Source organism: Balaenoptera borealis (genome assembly GCF_965194805.1).
Source record: "Balaenoptera borealis genome assembly, chromosome: 1".
NCBI lineage: Eukaryota > Metazoa > Chordata > Mammalia > Artiodactyla > Balaenopteridae > Balaenoptera > Balaenoptera borealis.
Genome location: NC_138860.1, coordinates 172,674,970 through 172,699,941, shown reverse-complemented (window position 1 = coordinate 172,699,941; position 24,972 = coordinate 172,674,970). Strand labels below are relative to the sequence as shown.

Sequence of the window (24,972 nt, the reverse complement as noted above, 5' to 3'; positions counted from 1 at the left end):
ACCCAGACCCTAGTCCAGGGGAGTCTGACTCATAAATCTAAAGGGACATCTGGGAATCTGTATTTTTAATCGGCTCCCCTAGTGGCTACACTGTTCTAGCGCCACCTCGTGCGCCTCCCATTTTACAGATAAGGAAACTGAGACCGCAAGAGGGAAAGAGACTTTGCCCAAGACCACAAAATGGCATGAAGAGGGCCTCTTTGTTGCTCATCCAGGCAGAACATGCCCTGTCCCTGCAGGTCCCAGGCCTCAGCTGTTCCTCACTGTCCCATTTACTCGATCACTCAGGGTTCTGTTCTCTCTCATGCCTGCCTGCAGACTGTGGCCTGGCCCCTTCTAGGCTAGGCTCTCTCTGCTTCAAGAATCTCACTGTTGCTCTTGCAGGAAGGACTGTGGGTAAGACACTCACAAAGGAGGGAAGGGGCTCAGACTCTGTGGAGTCTCCAGGTCAGATTTCCAACAGTACGGTTGATCCACAGTGCTGCCCTCTTTGAGATGCCTACCAGAAGCCATCATCCCTCCCTTACTGAGGGTGGGGCTCACCAACCCTCCCTGCTCTGGAGACCTCCCACTTGGGGCCTGAGGGTGTGATCTTGGCAGAAGAGAGAAACCTCCTCTCCAGTGGTTGCTTCTGTTCCACCCACCCGTGAAGACCTTTGGGCACGTCGTCCTGCCAGACCTCCTGACTCTGTCCACTGCTCTCTCTCGAAGCCTCCAGGATCTGAGGGAAGCAGCTGGCACCCCTCCCCACCACACCCAGGCATCCATTTTCTTGGACCCCTCCCAAGGGCACCACCTATCCCACGTCTGTGAACAAAGTCGAAAAGGTTCTTCTGTCCATCTGTCTGCTTCTGGGTCAGTGTGTCTGAGCCTGCCTATGGGGACACCAGCTGGCTGGGAGGGAAGGGGGCTGGGGGCCCCAACCTGCTGTGCACAGTGCCGGGAAGGGCCAGCCCACATCCTTGAGTCCCCAGCCCCACCCTCCCCCGCTGCGGCTGTGACCACCCCACCCCTTCCCCAGGCAGCCTCCCCTCCCCCACCCACAACCTCCCCAGGGGAGCCAGGCTGCCAGCCCCAGCTCTCACTTCCGGCCTCATGACCCTCTCTCTAGCCTGCATACTCCTCCCCACCCCCCCAACACCATTTCCCTCCCAGCCCGGACTGAAGGCTCAGGGATGTCCTCAAATGGAAAACTCTGCATCAAAGGGGCTATCACTGCTGCTGTGAAACTTCCCCCATCACCTCCCTTCAGGGCCTTTATCTCCCAGGATCTGCCCCTTCAGGAACTATGCATCACCCCTCTCAACTTCCTTCTCTTCAGCCCCCTCCCAGCCGCCCAATTGTACCTGAAGATCTTCTTCCAACCTGACTCCAGACCAAAATCATAACAAAAATAACAATGATGAAAAAAATAATGGCAGCTGTCACTTATTTGGCATGTAAATGGAGGCTCAGAGAGGTTAAGTAATGCCCTGAAGGACAAACAGCCATGACAGGGAAGAGCTGGAGTCTGCACTTAGGTTTGTTGGGCTCCTCTAAACCAAACTTCTTCACTATCCAGAGAGTCAGCCCCCTCCCCTGAAGCTTCCTCTAACTGTCCTAGTCCCAACCACCAATTCTAATTTTTGACTTCTAATCTACCCCCACCCAGCTTCGGCACCCCTCCCACCTAGGTCATCCCATGCACTACCCTCCCTCACCACTAGGTGTCCCCTTAGAGCCACTGATGCCCCCGAGGGGAGCAAGCCCCGCCCCACCCCCTGGAATCATCAGGGCTCCCCACCACAGCACAGCACACCCCACCCCACCCTACCCCCAGCCACACAGAGCTCCTTTGTGCAGCCCTTGTCCATCCCCTTCCTGCCCGGAGCGGGGCACCTGGCAAGCAGGTCTGCCCCAGACCCGCCCCCTGCCAGCCCCCAGCCCTGGGTGCCAGGTGTGTGGGCACCAGCGCCAGCTCTGGCTGAACCTGAGGGTCACCCTGCCGGGCAGCCCTCCCTTCCTCTCTCCGAGGTCACCCAGGGACTGTGCGCTTCCCGCCCTGCTCCGCCCCCATCCCCTCCTGCCCTTGGCCCTTCCAGACTCCTGTCCTTGTCTTTCCTTCTGTCTACTGGAGGACTCCCCTCCTCCAGCCCCACCAGGCCCTCCCCACAGCCTCTCACCACCGCCCACCTCCTTCCCCTGAGAGCTCCTTGTTCTGCACCCCCCTCCCCGCCCAGGTCTGAAGAACTCCTCCTCCTGGAAAGTTGCTGCTGGAAAGGAAGTGACTTCAGCAATTTGGCCACAAGGCTGGGCACTGCTGAGCCCAGCTCAGCTGAAGGCTTGCCCAGCCCACCTCCAAAGCACAAACGGAGCCACGTGCACACACCACCCCCAGTGTGCAGCCGGAACCCTGAACACACGCTTCCCCGGTGACACGCTGAAGGATCTTTGTGTACACACCCCACCCCACTGTACTCACATATCACCCCAGTGTATTCAGATTCTTGTCTACACACCTCTCCAGTGTACACTAGCGCCCTGCACACAGACACCATCCAGTGTGGCACACACAACACTCCAGTCTCCCCACACCTGCCCAGGACACACTCTGAATCCTGCACACTCACTCCGATGTACCACATGCACAGCCTCTGAATGTCCCCCAGCCCAGTCCACTTACTCTTGTGTGCAGAACCCTGCACACCTACGGACAGAGTCCTGCATGTGCCTGACTGCACACAAGCCGGAGGACTTGCACATGAGATGCCCTGTACATATACAGTCAGGTACAGCCAGCTCTGCATCCTCCCACAGCTGAACCTCCCCACCCTTACAATCCCAGGAGGCCCCGCCCCCAGACCTCAGGCCCCAGGAATGCTCTTTTGGAAGTTGGGTGGGGTCCCCAGGCAGGCTGGGCTCTAGGGAGCTTCCTGGAGCCCAAGGCTTGAGGCTTCATGTGTCAGTTCGGGGAGTTGCCTCTGCAGGGCAGGGCAGCCCCACCTGGCCTCTGTGGCTCTTGAGCCTGGGTGGGCTAATCTGGGCCCAGAGTCGGGAGGTGGGTCCTGCCCCCACCCCTGCCCCATCTCATCTCAGGAGGGCAGCCTAGCATACCCAGGTCCTCTCAGCTTCCACAGACTCTAGAAGAGAGGGGTCCTGCGGGGTCAGCTTCACACATCAGGCATTCTGGTCTCTACCTCTGTCCTGGGTTCTGGTCACTGTCACAACCCCTTTCCCTTCCCAGTTCTCTCAGGTCATCCAGGTGCAGGGAACAGTCCCCAGACTAGGAGGCAGGACTCCAGGGAACTGCCTGTATATCCATGGACCTCACCTTTCTGGATAATGGGGAGTCTGAGTAAGTTGGGTTAAAATATTTTGACTCTAAAGGGCCTCTTTTTGGCCTAAGCTGGGAGGCGGGAATCCCTGCTAGGACTGGGAAGGAAGTACCCCTGATTCCCACTTCCTGGGGTGGCCAGGCACAGACCCGGCTTCCCTATACACTGTTACCTGAGCAGGCTGTGCAGACAGGTCCAGCTCAGCAAGAAAGGCCTGCCTTCGCCAGTGATTCCAGGGTGGTCTCTTCGGCGGCCTGAGAGTCGCCCCGAAGCCAGGGCCCTCTGCACGCACTTAGCTGGGCAGGCTCTGGGGTCCAGGCCAGTGGGCAGACAGGCAGGCAAGCTCCCATCTGTGGAAAGAAAAACAGCACCCCAGACATAAGCATGGATAGAGGATGAGCCAGACAGAGGGACCAGGAGGCCGTCCTAGATGGGGTCCACTCTTGCACAGGATGAAATTGGCTCCAACTTCATTTCACTGGGGAGTGTGAGCCTATCTCTTGAAACCCCAGGTAGTATCGTTGTGCGGGTAGGTACATGTACGCGTGAACATGAACACACATGCTATGGTGAAAAGAACCTGGCCTTGGGAGTCAGAATGGTCCTTGGCTCAACTCTCACCAACTATGTGATCTTGGGCAAGTCAGTTAACCTCTTGGGCTCTCAGTTTTCTCATCTATAAAATGGGGAGAGCTTATGAATGGGGAGAAGCACTCTGGGGAAACTATAAATGCTAAGAGCTCACTTACAACGTAGATGTGAGAATTGCTGTTCAAAGTGATGGTGAATGTAGATGTTCATGAGAGGTGTATACGCAGCTGGCATTTACCCTTCTCCATCAGCGACTGGTTATATGTCTCTTGTTTTCTTTAATAACCATGGCCCTCCTTACCACCGCCCCGCCCCCTGCTTCCTGCCCATTTGTCTGCCTCCCTGAGGTCTGTACTGAAGCCGAGAGTGGGTCTGGGAACCAGGCCTCATGGACTGCTTATAGGTTTTGGTTGCCTGGGAATGTGTGTGTGTGTGTGTGTGTGTCAGAGATCCTGCCTGTACAGATGCACGTCTGTGAGCGTCAGCTGTCTGGGCAAATACACCTGTGTGTGGCTTCCTGGGTCTAGTTAGCCTTCTGTATGCTTCTCTGGGTGTATTTGTATGTCTATACGAGTATATGTGTAAGAGTGTACACATATGGGACTGTGTGTATGTGTGTGTGTGTGAGTGAGCTGATACTTGTGTTTGGTGTCTTCAATTATACGTGTGGGTGTGTGCATCTGGGTCTGTTCAGTTCTGTGTGTCCAGCTGAGCCTATGTTTGCACGCCTGTGGGGACACAGAGGTGTGAGTGTGTACCTAATGTGTGACGAGGTGTGCCCAGCTGTGGTCAGGGGGTGAGTGCCCGTGTGCACACAGCTCTCTGCACCTCACCGTTGTCAGGAGCTGAACCGGCTTCTGCCCATCTCTGACTCTCTGGGCGTGTGTACTGGGGCGGGGGGCGGGGGCGGGGTGTGTGGCGGATCCTCTGCTGTCCCTGCAGGCTTCCAGTCTCGAGGCCTGTGACTGCGGGCGCTGGTGTCACTGTGGGTCAGTGTTGCCTCCCTCCTACCTCTGCCTTTCTCTGGGTTTTCAGGGTCACGGTGTGATGGCATGACTGGTCACAGTGTCCCTGTGGGTCTGTTTCACTGTGGGTCAGTACGTGCTCACGCGTGTAACTCTACATGTGTGTGCTGTTTGACTTTATCGTTGTGCATCTGTGTATGTCAGTGGGTCCTTGTGCCATGTCATTGTATGTCTGTGTCAATGTCAACATGTATGAGTCTGTGTGCCATGGTATGCCTGTCAGTAGAACGGTGCCTCAGTGTCTGTGTGGTGCCTTTATGTAACTTGTCAGTGCGTGTGCGCGCGCGTGTGTGTGTGTGCATGGGAGACCCTTTGTGAGACAGCGTGTGTCTGTGTCACTGTGTTTGTATGCCTGCTTCCCTCCTCCCTCCCTATCTCCTGCGTTCTCTCTCTCTCTTTTTCTGTAGGAGCCAGACAACTCCCCAAGCCTGGATTAGGGACAATTTATCCACAGGCAGAGAAGGAGAATTCCAACCTGCCAGAGCCTCCCTCCTCTGATCCGTCCCCCCTTCCCCCGTGGTTGGGTGGGCAGAGAAATGCAGCCGGGCAGCTCCCAAGCCCTTAGGGAGCCCCCACCTCTGCAGCTCCCCAGAGGCCCAGGAGGGCGGAAAAGATGGAAATCTGGGTGGCCCCAGAGCCCTCCAGCGGGGGTGGATTGGCTGCCCCCCCCAAGGCCGCCACAGCTCAGCTCATCTTGGCCCTGTTCTCCTACATATGGTGGTGGTGGGTGGGGGGAGTCTGCATGAGGTCTGCCTGGCCCTGGGGGCTGGGGCGACCTAAGGAGTAAAGCTGCTCCCAACCCCTCCACAGCCTGATACTCCCCAACTGATAAACGCCAGCTCCAGCTCCGACACCCCCGGAAATGTAAATGACTGGGGAACTTGCGCCTGTGCCCGCACAGGCTGGGGGGATGCTGGGAGGCAGGGGACAGCGTGGTGGGGGGAATGCAGCAAGGGGGGAGCAGGGGCTGAGCTGGGACTAAGGCTCCCTTCACGGTGCTCCAGGCGCAAGGCAGAATCACATGTTTCCCATTAGCTGCTCTGGCCTCCTTGTTCAGGGGGTGTTGGCTGGGGGAGATTTGTTCTGGTTGCAGACACCAGCCGAGACCACACAAGAGAGAGAGGAAAAGACAGAGAGAGAGAGAGGAAGAGAGAGAGAGAGAGGAGAGATTGAGCGCCAGAGGGAGAGGAAAAGACAGAGAGAGAGCGAGAAAGATACACAGAGACACACAGGGAGAGAGACAGAGACAGAGAGACATGAGAACAGGCACACACAAACACAAAAGCAGAGGATCAGAGACGGGTGACGGGAGAGGCTAACAGAGTGGGGGACAGGGAGAGCGACAGGGAAGGCGACTGGGGTGGAGACACTAGTCAGAGGCTGAGGAGCGAGCGTGTCAGCGAGGCACAGAGTGCGAGTCAGGCCAGGAGGGACTGAGGGGGCGGAGGGCAGCACTGGGGCCGCAAGCCTGATGGAGGGGACCCGAGGGTGACAGAGCGGGAACCTGCCGCAGGGCCAGGGAGGGCAGGGGCGGTGGGTGGGGACGCGGGTGGGCAGGGGGAGCGGCTGCTCCGCAGCCGCCGGGCGGGGCGGCCAGCGAGCCTGGAGCCTCCCGCCTCCTGACCCTCGAGCCTGGGAGAGATAACAGGCCGGAATAGTGCTGACTTGCGGTTCAGAAATCCAATATCCTCCGCGGCGCACTAATCGACTACCTGAGCTCCCGGCCCGCGCTGAGCTGCCCCGATTAATCCTGCGGCTCCACAGCCTTAATTAGTTTAACAGTTTCAGGGGCAGGAGAGGCAGGCAATAGGGTCTCCCAGACCTGCGGGGACACAGGCCCCCATGCCAGCCCTGCCTGGCGCCCCGCCTCCCCGGTCACACCTGCCCCAGCCCCAGAGGCCCCTTTCCACACCATCTGCAAAACGCTGGGTCCTTCCTCCTGGGGAACAGTCCCAAGGGCTGGCACCTGGGTCAGAAGGTAGGTCTTGTGGAACAGAGACTCCCCCGTCCCAGCTTGTCCCTGTGCCCGTGGCCTGGGTGCTTGCTCTGGCCTGCCCTTTGGGGCCCTGCCAACTGTCAGCCCCATACCACTGGGCAACATGTCGTCTCTTTAGGGTGACAGACAAGCTCCCAAGTTACTGACAACCCCCCAACAGCATGAGATAATCACACATGTCACTCCCCACACCGGCATGAGATAGGCACATGGTGACATCTCACACATACCCAACAGTCAGAGAGACAGGAGTACGAGTGGGTGACTACCCTCCTAACAGGATGAGCTAAGCACAGAACCTGTCACTTCCCCCAAAGCCTGAGATGGGCACATCTGATACCCCCAGACAGTATGAGACAAGAACACAGGTTGTCACCCTCACAATGGTGTAACTGACATACAACCAGGCGCCCCCTCACCCACTGATAGTATGTGAAATGCACAGAGAACCTGTCTCTCACTCACTCTCTCTCTCTCACTCACACACACACACACACACACACACACACGCCTCACCTTCCAGGTGTGACAGAGGTACGGACCCCTCCCCCGAACACACATATAAGTATAAGCCAGGGACATCAACCTCACCCCTTCCTCCCTCCAGACTGCAGGATGGGTAAACGACATGTCACCCTGGCTGCTTTGGACGGGTGACAGCCCACCCCACCCCTCCCCCATCACTGCCAGCCTAGTGGTGCCGTCCTCTGCCTGCAGAGGCGTCACAGCTCACAGGGCATGAATGTCACCCCAGCACTGCCAGAGCCGGGCCCAGCCACATGTTGCCCCAGTGACAAACACCACTGGCCCCAGGAGGTGGAGGTGCACAGGGCTCTGGGCGTGACCTTGGTCCCTGAACACCAGGAGGGGAGGTGCCGTGGCCTCCCTCCTGGGTAACCCACTGGCCCGGAGCTGGGGAAGATGAGTGCTGGGAAGAAAGCCGCCTGGGCACACAGACAACCTGAAAATGCCACCTCCCCAAGCAGCCACCCCCACCCCACTTCTAACTGAATGTAGCTGTTATCCAGGGAGGGGGCAGACTGCGTAGTGGAGGGAGGCTGTCAACGAGGCCTGAGCAGTTCCTACAAGACTTCTTAGAGGTGGGGGAGGGGAGGCAGGGTAGGGGTCGCTGCCACCATGTCCTCGGGGCCCAGGGCTGAGGGAGTGGGACGATAGCTTCAGACTCCCACTGTGGCCAGGGGAGCCCCTCTTTCTTACAAGGGCCCCCTCTCCAAATTCAGGCCACAGAGCCTGACAAGGAGGCCAAAGTCCAGGGGCATGACTCACCCAGGGAACAGGCCCAGCCTGCTGGCCAGAAAGTGAGGGAGGACAGGAGCCAAGGGGCCTGGGTTCAAGTCTGAACTCCTCCCAGGCCAAGCGGAGTGACCTTGGAGCAGAGGCTCAGTCTCTTTGGCTTTGGGGAGCGGGGGAAGAGGCAGCAGCCAGGGAAGCGCTGAGGCTGCAGACCAGCAGGCAGAGTGCTGGGGGCCACGGGAAGGAGGACACAGCGGGTCCAACCCCTGGCTCCGCCGCTTCCTCACCACGAACCTCAGCTTTCTGTACCTCAGTTTCCTCAGCTGGAAAGCAGGAATGATAACGCCAGCCTCACGAGATAACGCAGCATGAAGTGGACAGGTGCTCGGGAAACAGGAGCTTCTTATTGAAGAGGGGAAAAGAGACTAAGAGAGGGCGGGAGACTTGCCCAAGCCACAGATCAAGCTAGTATCGGCTGAACTCAGCCTCCACATCCAGGCTTCCCACCTGAAGCTGTTTCTTAAGACTGCTTGGAGATTGATTGTGTGTGCACGTGTGTGTTAGGGTGTTGTTGCTTATAGAGCTGCCCTACTGTCCAGTGAAGATCAAGGAAATGGATAGGAGTCTGTCATATAGCCTGACCTTTACCCTAAACCCCACTTGGCCCACCTTCAAACTCTGGACCAGAGGGCCAGCTCTATGGGAGGGAGGCAGCCCACACTCCAGCCCCCATGACCAGCACCAGCACCTGGTGCTTGGAAGGACTGGGGGACTGGGAGGTCAGTGTCTGGGGCCCTCTCGTTGTACAGGAGCTCAGAGAGGGACAGGCCTAGCCTGAGGTCACACAGCATGACAGCAGCAGAGCCCAGAGCCCTGGCCGGGGACAGCTTCAGAGCAGAGTTGTCTAGCCCCTAGGGTGGCTGGAGCTGGGGGGCCCTGGGGGACTGAGCAAAACGTGGCGACAGATGGCCTGCCGAGGCAGCGGCGATCTGGGCGGCTGGCAGGCATGCTCGCTCCCGCGCAGGGAAGCGGCTAATTTTAGCTGAGGCCTCGATGCCAGCTTTGTTCCCCCCACCCACCCGCCGAGGGGGCCCAGCATGCCTTGCGTGCAACCCGCCTCCCCCAGGCACCCCTACTCCCCCGCCTGGCCACTTGGTGAGTAGTGCCCAGACCCCAGGGTCCTAGAACTGTCTGTCTGGCCAGGTCTCATCACACCCAGAGGCAAGGGCTGGGCCCTGGAGGCCTGGCATCCCCACCCCAGGGCCTGTTTCCCATGACGCGAAGCTCATTCTGAAGAGGGGCTGTGGGGAGAAGGGCTAGAGGCCACTGCCCAGACTGGGAGGGAGGGCCTGACAGCAGGGGCTGCCAGTCTTTGCGGGGGGGGGGGGGTGCTGGCGGGGGGTGGGCATTGTCCTCCACCAGATACTTAAGGAGACAGGACCCTTATTCTACCCCTGCCCTGAGCCAAACAAATTCTTCTGTGCTGGAGTCCCCCTCCAGCACAGAGTAGTGGTGAGCAAGGGGGTGGGAGTCACTTTACCCTTTCCCTGTTCTTTATAAGCCCGATTTTGCTTCAGGAACTCAAAGTACTTTAAAAAAGTCAGAGACAGAGCAAGGGTAGTACCCTCCCAACTCTGCGCCACTGGGGGAAACTGAGGCACAGTCTGAAACAGCTGTCATTGTAGCAGGGGAGGAACAAATCCCAGGAATCAGTGAGGGAAGCCTAAACATGCTCTACTTTGAGTTCTTAGAGCCGGGGGCTTCTTGGGCCAGCTCAGCCCCTAGGACTACCCTCTGCCTCCACCTGGGCTGGTAGAAGGTAAGCTAGAGGGATGGAGCCCGTCCTCTGAAACCCTGGGAAGGGAGGCCTGGCACTCTTGGTTCCTGGTACCCCACCCCCTGTTGGCTCTTTGACCTTAGAACTTCCCCTCCTCATCCCAGGTTCAACTACATGTGCCCAATGGGGCGCCAGGACATCTGGCCCCCACTTGAAAGGGGACTCCTTCGGGGTGATTCTGGAGGGCCCCCCTCTCCCAGTTCCAACCCAGGGGCCGTGAGGGTAATGGCCAAATGGGAAATAGATACAGAAGGCTGGAAAGAAATCTATGTACTAGAAGGAGAGAGTCGGAAAAGAGAGAGAGAGAATGAGAAACCAAGGCAAAGAATCAGATTCAGGAAGAGAGAGACGGAAAGAGGGAGAATGTGGGGGCAAGAGAAACGGGGCAGAATGAGGGTGAAGAGGCAGGAAGAGATGAGGAGGGAGGGGCTGCGGGAGAGACAGAGAAGAAGCCAGAGGAAGGAGAAGAGCGAAAAAGAGACTCAGGAAGAAGGGACAGAGGAGGAGGAAAAAGACAAAGAGACAGAGAGACAGGCAGGATGAGGCAGAGACAAAGACAGAGAGAGAGAGCAAGACACATGCAGAGGGGAAGGAGATGGAGAAGGAGTTGCCACAGACGGGGCAAGGCTCAGGGAACTGAAGACACCACAGGGAGCTGGAGACAGACAGAGGGACTGACACACCCAAAGACCAAAAGACACAGAGTGAAAGGGCGAGACGCACTCAAGAGACTGGGGAGGGAGGAGTGGGGAGACACTAAGTGATAAAGTGTGTGTGTGGTGGGGGCAGCAGGAGTAGACAGAGGCAAGGAGGGAGGGGGCCTGAAGAGGAGGAGGGGGAGATGTCGTAGCCAGAGCTGGGGGGGACAGGACAGAAATGGAATGTGGGTCTGGGCATGAGGCTCACAGATGCATCGGCTCCGGTTTCAGCTGGGGCAGTTGGTTGCTGGGGGTGGGGGGAGATTGTGGTGGCGGGGAGGGAGAAAGGAGCAGAGCTGACAAGGGAGGGGGGCCTGTTGCCATGGCTGCGGGCACGGCAGGGGCACAGTCTGCTGGCACTTGGAGTTCTGGGCATGGTAGGGGGCAGACTGAGGGGGAAAGAGGGCAGTGATGAAGAAGCCTGGCCCCTGCCCTCGGGGCTCTACCAGGAAGAAAGTTTCCAGAGAGAGGATGGGAGACCTTGGGAGCTGAGCAGAGCTCTGGGCCCTGCTCCACTCCATGGGGGACACCACTCTCTGGGGTGCCTGTGGGCATCCCTGGTTCCCACCCGTGCCTCAGGCTGGCCCCTGGGGATCCTCTTTCTCTGTCCCCTCCAGTCTAGCTGAAGATCCCGCATGCTGCTGCTGCTGCTGCTTCTGCTTGCAGGGGAGCAGCAAGATTGTGAATTCAGGATCTGTAATCCTAACGCAGAGCCCAGGCCTACCGGGCTCCAGTTGCCAAGGCGACGGAGGGTCAGAGGGCAGCGCAGGGCGCCCGCTCCTCCAAGTCAGAATCCCAATTGTTAAAGCCCAAGAATAAACAGCTGAAGCGGCCATGGGGGGGCCGGGAGGGGGGGCTGAGGTCTGCATCGGCTCAGTGTGGTGTTGTCAAGCGAGATGTCACTAATTGTCTGAAGGAACGGGCTGAGGCAGCTCTTAACTGCTTCTGTGCCACCGGAGACACCTTGGCTGCCTGGCCCCATCCCCCGGGCCTCGCAGCATTCCACCGGGCCGGCTCGGTGGTGGGGGGAGTGCTGGCCCAGCACAATCCCTGCCTCCCTTGCACTGAACCCCTACATACTTTGGCTCCCAACCCTCCTCCCTGCCCCGCTTGGAACCTCCCACCTGCAAGTGAAATGCTTTATGTCCCCAGAACCAGTACCCCCCAATTACTGGAACCACACTACTCCTTATAGCCCAGAACTGCCACTCTGGCCTGCAAAAGCCCTCCCAGCTCCTCCAACATCTCTTCTTCCTCATCCTCTCAGAAGTCAGGGATTCTGGTACAAGGTGTGTGGACTGCGGAGGAAAACAGATTTCGGGTTCTTCTGATCTTTGGTGGGGGGAGAAGCCCTCCTACGGGAAGAGGGAAGGTCTATGGCATCCCCTGTGCAACTCCCTACTCTAAGTCACACACCAGAACTAAAGACCTGAATGGAGCCTGGAAACCTGGTTTCTAGCTTTGATTGTTCTACCTACTTGCTGTGTGACTTTTGCCAGGATATTTTCCCTCCATGAGCCTATCTCCTCATTTACTATCCATCCTAAACATTTAGTAGTGCCTATTCTGAGCCATGCCATGTCTGGAACCCCTGCCCAGAGGAACTTCCAACCCAGTGGGTGAGAAAGGCTCATAAGACAAGGTAGAAAGCAATCAGAGATCCATCAGGTAAGATATTCAATGAAAAACACGGAGCAGTCTGGTAAATCGTTCAGTGGACGGCTGCTGCTGTTAGGAGCAGTCAGTACTGGTATCGCCGTTATGACGGAGGGTCGCTAAAAGGGTGTAGGTCATCAGAGAAAAGATTGGGGGGAGGTCGGTTCTGGAAGGCTCCCTGCAGAAAGAGGTACCTGGTAAGATTTGGACAGGTGGGCAAGAAGGTAGAGTGCACCAGGAGAGAGGAGGTCTTGTGAGCTGCTCTGTACACTCTCAGGGTCATGTGCTCAGCCCCGCCCAGAGCAGGAAGGGCGAGGCCTTCAATGGTCTCCCCGCCCCATGGGCCGGCGCTGCCTCCTCCTCCACCTACTGCGCCTCCAGATCTCCGGAGAGCGGAGCCTGGGAGGGGCGGGCCGCCCGTGGGCACGGCTCCCGGAGATTGGTAGCACCTGGAGTGATGTCATGGGGCGGGGTCAGATCTCCGGACACGCCCCCTGCCCCAGACCCCGCCCCCCCTGCTCCGGGCCGAAGCGTGGGTCCCGGGAGGGGTCGCTCAGGCAGCCTCGCGGCCCCCTCAGGTGGCAGGCGGGGCTGGGGCGCTGTCCGTAGGCAGGGAGCTGGGCGCGGAAACAGGGGATCCCCCAGAGAGGGCCTAGCCCAGCCCCGGGCTGGACTCGTACAAAAGGCGACTTGTTCTTTCTTGGGATGCCTGCGCCTTCTCAAACATACCTAGAGCCACACTCCGGGGAGAGCTACACCCACACATGGCTGCACAAACCCGCCGGGGTGGGGAACAGGGGGCTGTCGCCAGCCCCAGAGGTTGGCGTTAAGAAGAACTGTGCCCCAGCCACCCCTCACCACAGACTAAACATCATTCACCTCACTCCATCCTAGCCCAAGTGACCTGGATACTCCCACAGTCTCTCCTGCAGAGCCCTGGGGACACTGACCCAGTCACATTCTCATAACTATCCTCTCCCTCAGACCAACTCTAGCGGCTCACCAACTCCTCTGGAGCCGGACTGCCAGTTTTAATGCGGGTGCCACACTAGTGTGTGACTTTGGGACATAAGGAGGCTCACTAAGGGTTACTTTTTACTGAGCACTTGTTCTGTGCCAATCCTTACAATTGCCCTTTATGGTGAGTACTATTAGTCCCATTTTGCAGCTGGGGAAACTGAGGCTTAGGTTAAATAGCTTGCCTAAGGCAGAGGCAAGGATTTGAACCCAGGTCAAACTTGACTTCATAGCCCATGTTCTTCCATGTATTATCTCTGCCTCCCATCACACCATGCTACCCTCTAACGCCCCACCACACACAGCAAAGCCATCTCAGAGTTAGGGTGTAATTCTCCACCCCAAACACATCTCAGTGTCACCGTCTAGTATCAGGCAGCTTCTCTCACTAATCAGTGTGTGCTCTGGGGGGTAGTCTCCTACCTTTAAGCTTCCCCAATCCCCAATGCTGGCTATCAGAGTCATAAATGGGACACAGAGTAGGAGCAAGGCCAGAACAGGCTACCTCTAACCTTTCCAGCAAGCTCACCTCCACCTCCCCTGACCTTAGGATGAAAAAGCACTGCCATACTGGCTGGGGCTCCAGGCCTGCAGCTCTCCCTGACCCCTTGGGGCAGGACCTTCCCCTAGCCCCCAGTGCTTGCTGAGAACAAGTCCTTCAAACAAACTCCTTCCTGGGGATGTCAAAGCACCTTTCCTGGGGGAGGCGGCTCTATGATCCCCTGAGCAGGGTTAGGATCGGGTTACTCTTTCCCCAGCTGTGCCTGGACTCCTTGGGGCTGACCTTTCACCTCAACCAGGCCAGGACCCAAAGGGGGCTGGAGTCCAGCCCTCACCTCCTGTTAACCCTCTGCATTCCTCATCTTTCCATTCCAGAGCCCCCGCGGGGAGGGGGTGGTCTCAGGAAGCCCAGCCGGGCATGCCAACCTTTTCCCACCCTCCCATCCTGGGGTCTGGTTTCCCAGAGAGCTTTACAGAATGCTCCTCCCTGCCCCCTGCCCAAGCTGCCCTGCCCTGCTGGGATCAGATACCTCCGCCCAAGCAGCTGAAAATGACCTGGGCTATTTTCGCTCTGGGATCACGTTGCAAACTCCCCCTTGAGCTGGCAGCTTCCCACAATCCCTCCAGACCGTTGCCCCCCACTCCTCATCCCTCACCCAGAACCACTGACCAATAGGACAGGAGGGCTGTAAGAGACCACTGGCCTGAGCCCCTTAGATGGGGAGACTGAGACCATGAGGAGTCAGGTACAGGACTGGGCAGAGAACCAGGCTTCCTGGGTCCCCGCCCAGGTCTCTTTCTACTATCTAGCACAGCCTGCTCTGTACCCTAGATCTCAGAGCCTCTGACCCAGCCAAAAACCCAGCCGACCTCCTCCAAGCACCAGAAAGTCACACTGGAGGCTACCCACAAATCTCTGGGCCACCCTGCATGTCAGAAACTGCTTCTGCCACACTCTTTTCTTTGTTTAGAACTGGGACCAGATCTGTACCTGTGTCACAGCTATGTGGACCACGGGAATGTTTGGGGGGTTGCAAACTGGGAGGAAAGACAGAGAGACAGACCCAGAGGAATAGGAGGCTGATTCAGGCTTCCAGAGGTTTACATTGCACAATCCTTCCATGTTCCCAGCAGCCCCTTGCCCCACCTTCTCGGTACCCACCCCCCGATTCCTACAAACCCAGCCCCCTCCAGGCCCCTGCCCCTCCACCTCAAGCCCTGGTCCTCCTGGGCAGGAATGTGACTGGTCAGGTCTGAGCTGACCACATGAGTGGCTATAAGGCGACAGACCCCCATCCTCCCATCCCCCCAGCCTGGGGGAGCTCACATACCAAGGTGAGGTGGGAGCTGCTTTAACCCTTTGCAGCCAGGCTTCCAGGGTGAAAAAGAGGGGTACTCTACTTCCAATGGCCACTCCCAAACGAGTGCTGCCAGGCTGGGGAGTGCAGGCAGAACCTACTTCCCCCAGTGGGTGGAATGGGGGTACTTGCCCTACTAGTCCCTGTTAAGAAAAATTATCCTTTGCCACACCAACTGTTTAGTCTCATCTCCCATGACATTTAGAAAAACAGTCATGAACTGGTGCTGAGGGAAGAGAAGGAAAGGAGGTATCATGAACCCCAACCTTGGGAGCCCCTGGTCTGATGGGAGAAATACAACCCTGCCCTGGGGAGTCTGATGGGGGAGACCAGGCACAGAAGCTGGGACAAAGAGCTGAGAACAGAGAAGAGCATGGAGCCGCGCAGAAGTGGGAGGAAGCCAGGGCAGGAGCAGAACAAGCCAGGTGGGGTCAGATCGGGCAGGCTTCCCAGAGGCCCCTCTGCCCACACCCCTCCCCCCAGGCTCTGGAATCTCGGGGGTCAGGGCTGAGGGACAGCCCCGCCCCCTGCTCCCCTCGGGCTTAGGAATTCCACCAGCCAAGAGGGGGGGGCGGCTGCTTCGGCCTCAGTCCAAGTTGGCTCCCACTGGACCGGGAACTACAGCTCCTCCTCGGCGCCCCCCCTACCCAAGCCCCTGGGCTGGCCCCCGGCCCCCTCCCTCGCCCTCCCAGGCTGGCACGGTGTGTGCCAGGCGCTGGCAGAAAACAAACCCGCCGGGGTGGGTTTGCAGGGAGCGGGGTAACCTTGACACAGTTGCGGCAGTCGCTAATGGCAGACACACACTCCGCCTGTTCTGGGGGGACTGTTGCCGTTGCTAGGAAACCGGCAGCCGCGTGAATGGAAATGGGTCAGTAAACCTGGGGAGAGATAGTGTGACACTCGAACCACTGCAGCTGCTCCAGCCCACACCGAAATCCCTCCTCTTCAATATTTATCACTCCCGCCTGGGCCCTCGGCTCCTGCCAGGCCCTGCACCAGCCTGGCCCTCAGGCCCCCCGCAAGGCTCAAGAGAGATGGGGAAGAAAAGAGATGTGGGGGTTGCTTAGCCACTCCTTGGGTGGGGGGGAGCCCCAGGAGGGATGGAACTGGTTCTGGAGGAGATTGAACAGGAAACAGTCTAATCCCGTGGCAGGGAAGGGGTTAAAAGGTCAATTCACGCCTGTTCCTGATTTAGGCACCGTGGTAAAATTACTGCGAGTGTGAGCGGGTTGCGACTGCCTGCTTGCCTACCTGCGGAGGGACTGATTAAGACAGGAGACCTCTCTTCCAGTGTGTAAGAGATGGAGGGGGAAGAGGCACCCAAAACATGGCCAGGAATCCCTCACAGCCTGGCAATTCCCCCGATACAACCCAAGGCTTCCTAACAGCCAGAACTGATGCCCCTCGTACAATCTGAGGGTACCCCAAACGGACAAAAGACGCCTATTGCCTTACAATATCGTCCTGTACAGACACTCCCCGCAAACAGCCAGACACTTGCTGTTCAGAAAACCTTGACAACACCCCTGCACAGATACCCCACAATAGAATGTGACAACTGCATTTCAGAACAGTGCAGTTCAGCACAGCACCTATAAACAAGCCGACAAACCTAGGCACAAGCAAAACTGTGTTTGACTGTGTTGAACCTTCTGTAACTTCCCCATAAGGCTGGAGCCTCCCCACACAGCCTGCCCTAACCCAAAGCCTGGCTCTGCGGTTCATCTATGTTTTTTTCCTCCCTCCCATTGTCAGCCTCCTTGTCTTGCACACACCCCAGTAAACTGCCCCTGTGTTTGCTCTTCTGGACACACCATCCCACAAGCTAGCTGCCTCATGCACCGCACCCCCCATTCCCTGGAGGCTGGCTGGTCACTGACACACACATTCCCTTCCCCTAGAAGCAAGCAGAGTGTCACAGCCCTGCCTGACACAAGCTCTTGTTCTTAGGCACAGGCCTCTCTACTGACAACAGGGACCCTGGGAATCAGCAGCACCACTTGGGTGATATGCCCCCTCCACCCATCACAATCACAGCCAGGATCCCTGGAGGGTGTGTCTTGGGAAGGGAGGCACTCCAGCTTTCTGGAGGGGGGGGGGGATACCTCAACAGGAATCTCCCAGCTGACTCGGTTCTGTGTGCTCCTATCTCCTAGGATACATCAGTCAACACAGGCTCCGAGCCTGTCAGAGCTGGAAGGTGCCTTAGGGAGTCACTAATCCAGCCTCCTCTGCTATGCAGGAGGAAACCGAGGCCCAGAGAGGGGAAGTGCCCTGCCCAAAGTCACACAGCCCAACTGCTGCTTCCAGCCCCTTTCTCTTCTACAGTCTCTGAGGGCCCTCCATGATAACTGGGGGTGGGGGACAGTCAGCCTAGGAAGGGTTCTCTGAGGCAGAGCGAGATGGGACTGGATTAGCTAGGAGAGGGAGAGCCTGTAGTCCTAGAGAGTTTATGAGAACTGCCCAGCAGTGTATTCAGACACATGGGCACCTGGCAGCCCTGGAATCTGGGCCACATAAGCTTCCTCGAATTTGTACTTTGCCAAATTTATCTGGTAGACACTCACCCCCAACCCACTTCCCATCCCAGGGCCCCAGAGAGCTGCCTCCCCAAACCAAAGGTAAAGGGAGGCTGCTCTGTTCCCTATACCTGGCCTAGAATGTACATCTAGGGAATCCCTGCCTTTTATTATTATTATTATTGTTATTATTATTATTACTTATTTATTATTATTATTTTTTGGCCACGCCATGTGGCATGTGGGATCTTAGTTCCCTGACCAGGGATTGAACCCACGCCTCCTGCAGTGGAAGCGTGTGGAAGCATGATGTCTTAACCACTGGACTGCCAGGGAAGTCCCTGCCTTTTATTATTTAAATAGTTCTCTGCCAGGGAGCCTCTGCGATGCTGTGAAAGACGTTTTCTGCAAGGTAGTTTTAATTTCAACTCCATTTTTCCAAAAAGCAAAATGAGGCTCACAGAGGTGGTGTAGTTTGTTCAAGTTCACACAGACAACAAGTGGAGCCTTGAGTTCCTTCCAGTACACAAGGAAGGCCCATCCAACAGGAAACAGGGAGAACTGGGGGGAGGGTGGGATAGGAGGAGAGGGAAGGGTGGGAGTTGACACAGGCCCAGGCCCAACATCCTGGGCTGAAGGGGAGCCAACAAGCATTTGAATTTGAATCTGGGTATCTGGGTTCCACCCTCCACCCACTCTAGCAGAGGTGGAGTGAAAGGTCAGCAAGGAGATGGGAGGGAGAGGAAAGCAGAAGTCCACCAGCTTCTCAGCCTGCAAGGGCCATGCCCCAGGGAGCTGGGCCGGGGGCTGCCCCAACTTCCCGGCCCCAGAGCTGTCTGCCAGCCTCCAACCCCACCTCCACCTCCACCCCCCAACAGCAGAAGGAGCGCTGTGAGGAGACCCTGCCTCCTCCCTGGGCCTCAGTTTCTCCATCTGTACTAAGAGCTAGCCTAGCAGGAAGGATTTCTTAAGGGCCCTTCCAACTTTAACATGATGTGGCGAACAGTCCTACTTCTCAGTCTCCAGCACAAAAGTACGTCTCTCCCCCAGACTGGATGGAACTAGCTGAGAACAACCTTAGATATGTGTTTAATGAATAAATGAACACTCAACAGAACCAATGTCTTTCCATCTTTCCCAGCCCAACTGAGAGGCACTACTTACCTTGGAAGGCCGAATTTCTCAAGGTTGTTGGAAGGGAAGGGGGAGTCGAACACTTTGAAGGCTCTGAATGGGGCTGTCTTTATTTCCTGTCCTGACTGTATGCAGACACTATGGTGATTGCTTTAAATGTTCTTCAACTTCAAGGCCGTGGCCTACCTACTATCATCTAGCTTTTCAAAAGAGCAAAGGGACTAAGGAGTGAAGGGACTTGCTCAAGGTCACACAGCCAGTGAGTGGAGGAAAAGGTATTGGAACTGCACCTAACCCCTCTGCTTGTTTCACACGGTGAGGGTCTGCTGGGTTGGGGCAGGACATGAAGTTGAACAGGGACCACTGGCAAGGGGAGAGGGGGTCCACCCCAGGAGGGGGAGGTGCCTGCTGAGTTGCCAAAAGGTTCATCAGTTTGCAGAGCACCAAATGGTACTGGAACTAGCAAACTGGTGGGAAAGCATATCTTCCCCTCCCCCACAAAGGGCAGGGTAGACCTCTTTCCCTCCCGCAAGACACCGTGCCCAGAGTGTGCCCTAAGAGGTCACTTACCTACTCCCCTGGATCTCAGGGCTCCTGTAAAAGGAAGCCCCTCCCTCCCAGGAGCCCTTTTCTGGACTCCGGGACCTGCAAGGTGCAGAGCCGCCCCCAAAGAAAGCTGCCGCCGCCGTCGAGAAAACTGTCCAGGATTTTTCTGGCACATCCGACGACCACCACCGGGTCCACAGTTGCGGGAGATGGGGGTTGGGGGGTGGTTGCGAGACGGTGGCCTCAACACCCTCCTAGAACCCCTTAGGCGCCTCCAGCTTGAGCAGGAGGCTCTGGTCCGCAGGCCCAGCCGTTCTCGGGCCCGAACGGTCCGTCTCCGACTTTTCCCGCCGCCGCCTCTCGGGCTACCTGGCAGGCCTGCACAGCCCCCTGATCCCTGCCACCCCCGCCCCCTCCCAGATGAGGCCGCAGAGCTTCTGACTCCTGGAGGAGGTGACGGGCCGAGAGGGAAACCAGGCGGCTGGGGGAGGGGCGCTGCCTGCACCTGGCCCCTCTCCGCCGCCCTGGCCGGGAGGGGCGGGTCTGGACCCCCGCCAGACCCGAAAAGCGCAGGGGGCGGTGGGGGTGTGTGTGCCGCCTGCCTCGCGTGCAGCCTGGGGGGCGGGTCTGGAGATCTCCCCCCAGTACCCTCGCCGCGGGGGCGCCCCCTAGGGTCGGGTTGCAAGGCGCCCCTTCCCGAGCCGCGCGCTCAGCCCGCTCCCCCGGCCGGCCGCGCTCTCCAGCTGCAGGAAATTCCAGAAGCTCTCCATCATCCCGGCGCAGCGCGCAGCCCGGGCTGCCAAGGCTCCCCGAAGGAGAGCCACATGCCGGCCGGCCGCGCGGCCCGCCCTCGCCCCCCCTTCCAACCCGGCTGGGCAGCCACGTCGGGCCGGGCGGGGGCCCGGCCGGCCGCCCCTTCCCGCGCCCCGGGCCCAGCGGAATGCGTGGCAGCCCCGGCTGGGGGCTATTTTGAGCGGGAGGGGAGCGGCCCAGCCTCGGTGTTTTTGGCTTTTTCCTGGCCCCCGGCCCGCCAGCCCGGGCCTTCGGCTGCCCGCGGAGTGGGGGGGGGGGGTCACGTGGCGGGGGGAAGGGGAGGGCCGCCGCGATCCGTCTGGGGCTCGGGCCCCGGCCCAGGCCCGGGAGGCGCCCGGCGGCGATCTGGACCTGCGCTCTCGGCCGAGGCCGAGCCGGAGCGGCGGGATTATTAATAGCGCGCCTGGCTCCGGCTACGGCTCCAGGGCGCCCGCTACCTGCACGCCCCTCCTCCGGTGAGCGCGGGCGGCCAGGGCACTCCCTCCCTAGCAGCGGACTCAGGCCTCACTGGATAGCGCCACTGGGCACCGGTAGCCAATCACCGGCCTCGACTTCCTTACCTGTAAATTGGGGGTGAGCTACCTGGCTTTATACGGTGGGTACCAAATAAAGGTTTTGCTTGCTGTGTGCCTCTCCTTGGCCAAAATGCCTTCTCTTTTGGGGGTCTCAGTTTTCCCGTTTATAAAATGAGGCAGTCCGAGAGGACTCTTAACAGGGGAAGAATCCCTCATATTCGAATAATGCATTTTCACTTACAACCCATTTGAGCTTATGGTCTGCCCAATGGCAAGAACCAACACTGGACACTTGCCCTGTATAATTAGCATGCATTAACTCACTTGATCATAAAGTTCCCATAAAGTAGGTAATGTTCCTTTTTTCCTCATTTTTGATGAGGAAACTGAGGCTCAGGAAGGTTAAGTGACCCGCCAAAGGTCACACAGTGGCAGAGGCCAGAATTAGCAAAACTCTGGCTCCAGAGTCTGAGTAAACCACTGAACTATAGTGCCCTGAGATGAGCAGGACAAACACTGCCCCCTTTTCACAGAAGAGTAAACTGAGGCTCAAAGTGATTTGCCCAAAGTTGCCTTTGGCCAGTTAGTGGCAGAGCTGAGCATGTAACACAGATCTTCCAACTCCTAGTCTAATGCCCTGCTGCAGTCCTCTGAATCTGTTCAGCTCCTGCCCTGGGGCAGCTACTGGGGCCCCTAGGATGGGATCTAGAAATGGGCACAAAGCTGTGTCCAGGGCCCTGGAGGATCACCCTCTGCTCCCAAGGGTCAGACCCAGACTCCTGGGCCCCCAGGGTTCACTAATCCACCAAATTCTAGGCTTAGCCCAGCCTCAGAGCCATGGGGGTGAGGACACCTGGGGGTAAGGAGAGATGGCATGCAGGGGTAACAGCCTGGGAGAGGGCCGGGAGTTGCTTCCTGTCCCCCCAACCCCTTAGCAAGGAAGCGCAAAGGTTGGCAGGCCCCCCACTCCGCCCCGGAAACCTGGCAGTTTATTTCTGTCTCTGGGCCCCCTGTTTCCACAGAGTCAGTCCAGGAAGGCTGGCAGCAGCTAGCTTGGAGGGGTGGAGCTCCTGCTCCCTCAAGGGTCCAGCTGCTACCCTGCCCCACCCCCACCTGCCAGGCCAGACCAGACTCCAGAGTCAGAGGTGACATTGGGATGAGGGAGGGAGGAGCTGGAGGCCAGTTGGTCAGGACTCCAAGGAAGGGATCCCACCACCACCACTACCACTACCACCTCCCAACCCAGGGCCTAGATGCTCTCCCAGGAAAAGCCAGTCTATACCCAGTTCAAGTCTGCTAAGAATATAACCTCTGGTGTGTCCAACTCTATTTACTCCAGATCATCCTGGCTCATGACTCCTCTGGACCCTGGTCCCAAAGAAAAGCCTGCTTCCAAACTGCCCAATGCTGGTAGAATATGCTGCTCAATGTGGTAGAAACTAGCTATTGGGCACTGGGAATGTGGCTAGTTGCAACTGGGATGTGCTGTAAATATAAAATATATGCCAGATTTTGAAGTCTAAATATGAAAAAAGAATATAAAATATCTCAATGATTTTTACAATGGCTATATGTTTAAATGACTATATTTTGGGTATATTGGGTTACATAAGATATATTATTAACACTAATTCATTTCTTTCTTTTTACTTTGTTTAATGTGCTACTAGAAAATTTAGATTGTATATGTGGCTCCTATTACATTTCCATTGGACAGTGCTGTTCTAGATCATATGGTGTTCTGGCTTTGGACCAAGACTTTGCCTGCTCTAGATCAATATCTGTGTGGCTTTAGCTCACCCACTTCCCCATATCCAGACCACAGCCTTACGTGTGGGTCTAAATCTCACCATCCCACACCACCCCTCCCCAGCTTTCTGTGAATCTGGGTCAGCCAGAGATTATGGCTTAGTCTGCTTTAAACCACTCTCTAGAACATTTCTTGATCACCAATTCCCAATATCTAGATCCAGCAAGAGTGTGGCTCTAGATCACCCAGCCTGGCTTGCTTAGATCACTGTCTAGCAATATTTAAGATCTAGACATCTGCAGGAAGAATAAGGTTCTAGATCAGGGATAGGCAAACTATGGCCAGAGGGCCAAATCTAGCCTGCTGTCTGTTTTTATGATTCAAGTTTGATTGGACCAGAGCCATGCTCATTCTTTTTTTTTTTTGATGTGGACCATTTTAAAAGTCTTTGTTGAATTTGTTACAATATTGCTTCTGTTTTATATTTTGGTTTTTTGGCTCCAAGGCACATGGGATCTCAGCTTCCCGACCAGGGATTGAACCTGCACCCCCTGCACTGGAAGGCAAAGTCTTAACCACTGGAGTGCCAGGGAAGTCCCCGCCATGCTCATTCACTTTATGCACTGTCTATGAAGGCTTTCAAGGTGCAATGGCAGAGCTGAGTACTCATGACAGAGACCCAATGGTCTACAAAGCCTAAAATTTTTACTATCGGACTATTTACAGAAAGTTTCCAACCCCTATTCTAGATGACCAACAAGTCCAACCCTCCATAAATCTAGATTCCAGCCTGAGACTATGGCCCAGTCTAATCTCGATCACCTCCTCCTAGATGGTACTGCTGATCAGGATCTCAACCAGAACCTAACATGTACCCAACGCTGTTTGGGTTCCAGATCCCACTCTGATCTCAGGACACGGGCCCCAGTACTCTTCTCTGGGATGGAAAGGGTGTCCCCACTTCCAAACTCCCCTAGAGAGATCAAGGCCCACTGGCCCTTGTCAATGGCCTTGGGAAGGGGGAGGAAGGGTAGATTCCAGAGACAGCACTGGAGGCTGAGTCAAAGAGTCAGGGGTAAGCTCTTCCTGCCAAAGGGGCAGAACATAATCAAGCCAAGAAGACAGAGTAGCCCCACCCCTCCCCAGCAGGCTCCAGAGCAGGTCACTTAGCTGAGGGTCATGTGGGACAGATACCAATCTCCTGGAAGCTACACAAGGCACCTCCAAACGGAATCTTCACCTCCAACCACCTTGTGCCTATCACCTCAGGACTGAGCTGGCACCACTATCCGCCTTTCCCACAGTTTCTCTCTAGGTCTCTTTCTCCATGGCTTTCTTTGAAAATTCTCCCACATCTGCCCTCCTCCCTGCCATTTTTCCTTCCTCCATCCTGGAATCCTAGCCTTTAACCATAGCGGTTAAGATCTCAAGCTCTGGAGCTGACACACCCAGGTTTTGATTCCAGCTCTGACTTAGGGCAAGTCACTCTACCTCTCTAGACCTCCTCAGTTTCCTCAACTCTTAACAGAATAATAATAATGGTACCTACCTCATAGGGTTGTTGAGCGGACTGAACAGGATTATGATGTATAGCACTTTGCCCATAATAAGCACCTGGCCCATAATAAGCATGTAACGCTAGCTGCTGTTTTTACTATTACTGATGATCTAGCTTGGTTCTGTGAATGGACTTTGACAAGTCTGTAAACCTCACACAATTTTAACCAAAATGTATTTTAGTATTTTTCTGAAGAGAAGGCTCATCATCTTCTCAAAATGGATCCTTAGCCCAAAGAGTTAAAAAAAAGCAGGGGGAAGCCTTTAGTTCAATCCAGATGGGGAAACAGGCACAGAGGGGAAAGGACTACTAGCCTAAGGTTCCTCAGAAAATGCGAGGTAGGGAGTTCCCTGGTGGTCCAGTGGTTAGGACTCGGTGCTTTCACTGCCGTGGGCCCAGATTCAACCCCTGGTCGGGGAACTAAGATCCCACAAGCCGTGAGGTGCGCCCAAGGGGAAAAAAAAAAGAAAAAAAGAAAGAAAGAAAAAAGAAAATTCGAGGCAGACCCAAGGGTAGCACCCAGGAGTACTGTCTCCTGGGCCCCACTCTTTCCACTAGTCCAAGCTGTCTCTCTGATCTGACCTCCTCATCATTTCTTGCCTGGTCAACTATGGTAGCCCCCCGGCAGGCTCCCCACTTCCAAATGCCTCCCCTAAATCTGCTCTACCTAGTGCTAGATTCATCTTCCTCAAATCTCATTCTCATGACACCGTGTCCCTGCTCCAAAGACTTTAATAGCTCCCCACTGCTGACAACAACATCAAGGCCGAGGTCTTTACCCTGATATTCAAGAGCCTGCACAGCCAGCTCTGGCTCCACCAACCTCCTCACTGTTCCCTCTTGTCTGGTCAGTCCTCTCCTCAACCCCCTCCAATATTCTCCATACCACC

General features: G+C 56.7%; 1 protein-coding gene across 7 annotated transcripts in view; it reads right to left on the bottom strand.

The window, feature by feature from the left end:
* Nucleotides 1-24,972, bottom strand: part of AHDC1 (AT-hook DNA binding motif containing 1) — a 63,881-nt gene that overhangs the window by 17,149 nt on the left and 21,760 nt on the right. For 5 of the 7 annotated variants that reach the window (XM_082397751.1, XM_082397752.1, XM_082397749.1 and 2 more), the window contains one exon: nucleotides 3,487-3,664. The gene's annotated coding sequence lies outside the window, so the exon portion shown is untranslated. Of the gene's footprint in view, nucleotides 1-3,486; nucleotides 3,665-4,738; nucleotides 5,452-19,470; nucleotides 19,801-24,972 lie in introns of those variants that run through there. The other 2 variants (XM_082397754.1, XM_082397753.1) reach the window with 2 other exon arrangements.